Source organism: Lolium rigidum, chromosome 6 (assembly GCF_022539505.1).
Source record: "Lolium rigidum isolate FL_2022 chromosome 6, APGP_CSIRO_Lrig_0.1, whole genome shotgun sequence".
Taxonomy (NCBI): Eukaryota; Viridiplantae; Streptophyta; class Magnoliopsida; order Poales; family Poaceae; genus Lolium; species Lolium rigidum.
The window spans coordinates 359,498,992-359,501,505 of record NC_061513.1 but is presented as its reverse complement, the minus strand read 5'-3'; positions in this window follow the sequence as shown (position 1 = coordinate 359,501,505).

Sequence of the window (2,514 nt, the reverse complement as noted above, 5' to 3'; positions counted from 1 at the left end):
GTTACCTAGTAGTATTGTTTTGGGACCAAATCTAAAGTTGGTAGGGATAGAATGTTTACAATAGTTGATTTTTTTCTGAAAATTCAAAGTTGCAAATATTTTAGGGTTGTCAATCTTTCAAGATTCTAGAAATTATAAAAGAATTCACATGTGGAGAATGCTATAAAAGGAGGAAATAGAAAGGAAAACCAATCAATAGTCATGTTTAATTAGAACGTGAAAGATACAATTATGCATAAGATACCAATAGGCATATCTTCTTTTTTTGCAAATAGGACTTTGGCATTAAAAGAAACAACAAACAGTATAAAGCACCTCAACAAAAATGAAAATTACAACGAGATCCTTGAGAAGCCCTTCATCTTCAACCTCTAGACCGTGTCGATGGCGCGTCGCCGCTGCCGCTCCTACCTGAGTCGGCCTGATGTTGTTGGTTGCGGACGGGAAGTCGCTGAACAGGTCAAAAAGACCACATCCGTCCCAGAGATGAAGAAGAAGGAAGAACTGCCGATGAAGCTCCTTGACGATCCGAAGATCCCCACAGCCAGACGAAATCCTCGAAGACCACACCAGTCTCACAAGCCTCTCGGCGTTGCTGCCGAGATGGGGTTGAGGCCGGGGAGACCCTATTGCACGAGGCCGCCACCACCACCTGAGCGTTGCCCTGCAAACTTTGACCCTAAAACCGAAGAACGAAGTTTGAGCGGAGCCCTCCCACCAACGAGGGCCGAGATCCACTACGTCTCCATGGCTCAAAGGCCGCGGAGATGAGGCGATCAGCGGCAGTGCCGGCAGGAGGCACGAGGACGAGATCCAATGGCGCATGTGCATTGCACCAATAGGCATATCTTTTGATGGTTTTTTCATGAACTTCAATTCGTACCATTCAGTGCATCCTTGGTTTTGTTTTCGTGTCTGTCTAGAGTCTCTAAGTGCATGAGCACTTTGAAAACCGACTCGTGTATAAGATCTTATCTAAATGGTTGCATAGTTCATGCTCTAGTCGAGCCAAGCATAAATGTTCAAGGCTTCGAATGGAACTTTGATTTATAACTCATGTAAGAATTTCTCAGATTTCTTAAAACCATGTTTAACAAAATTGCTCTTGCGAATTCAAGTGAGAAATGTTAACTCATACCGCCTTCGTTAACGTTCCTAACATTTCAAAAAGGGAGTATATATTATTTTTGAACAACACATAGAGTTGACTTGGCCTTTTTCAAACTAAAATAGAAGCGGCATAGTTTCTTCTAGGTAGGTACTAGGAGGGCTACTCCGGTGCTCCCCCCTAAACAAAGTTAAAGGGTCATAGTTGATATTTTTTTTCTATGTTGGATCCGCCTAAATTCATATCTAGTCCATGTATACATGTCTATATTGATACGGTATGTATACGTCGCGCAAGGAAAAAGAAGAGGTCACATGAGGAAGATCTTTATATCATTTTTCTATTTACACGCACGTGACCGTAGATACGTATAAAACAAGGTACAACAAAACACGGACCATACGAGCCTGTACATGGTTATATGAACGGTGGACCTACACTCAAAATTGCGATCGTGAGCCCTCTTACGAATATCTATGGGAAGATCTCCATCATCATTGTATTTTACGCGCCTATATTTTTTTCAGGGGAGGAGCACCCAAGTAGAAGTGCATAGACAGAGCGGCACTCATGCTGGTCGCGCATGGCACGATCGGTGGCAGCGGCAAAGCCGTTACGAGCCTCTCGCGAGCCCGCGATATACAGGCAGAACCAGTTGACGGTAACTTGATGAGACAATTAAGTAAAAGTAAACTGATGTAAAAGTAAACTGATGCCCTGCTTCCCGATTTGGATCGTTGGACCACCTGAACGCGCATCCTGCCTTCCTACTTGTTCCATGCGTTAGGGCATGAGCAATGGTGGTATACACAACTAGCTGCTTCATATAAAAAAGTTGTAAGAAGCAACATGGTGAATTTTATCTCTCCAATGGAAGCTACAACTTTAGGTAGAAAAAGGAGAAAAGAGACCCCACAAATATAACACTATGTATCTTTTTCTCTCTCCAAAAAGTATGCTTTTAGGGCTTAAGATCCCACTTCTTGAAGAGGAGGCTACTTCCTCATTCGAACCTACTTTGGACCACCCGAACCTAACTAAAGGTGTGAAGCAGCACCTCTAGGGCAGTGCATTGGGCATGCCCTTAATGCACGGTGATTCCATTGCGCCAGCATGAGATCCGGAACCCCAAAATACTCCGTCACGCTTACTCTCTGACCTGTAGCCGCTAAAAGGCTATCTTAAACACTCCAATTCATTTCAGACATCAAATGTATCTACTCCGTATATTAGTATGTTTGAATCGGGTATAGATATAAAATTGGCCGTCTGAACAATATAAAATTGGCCGCCTACTTTTTTTTCCTTTGGATCAGGTAGCCCAGCGACCCGATGCATTTGGTCCGGTCTAGCCATTTTACCTATTTTTTCTCCTACTTTCAACTCAAATGGCTCATATGTATTGA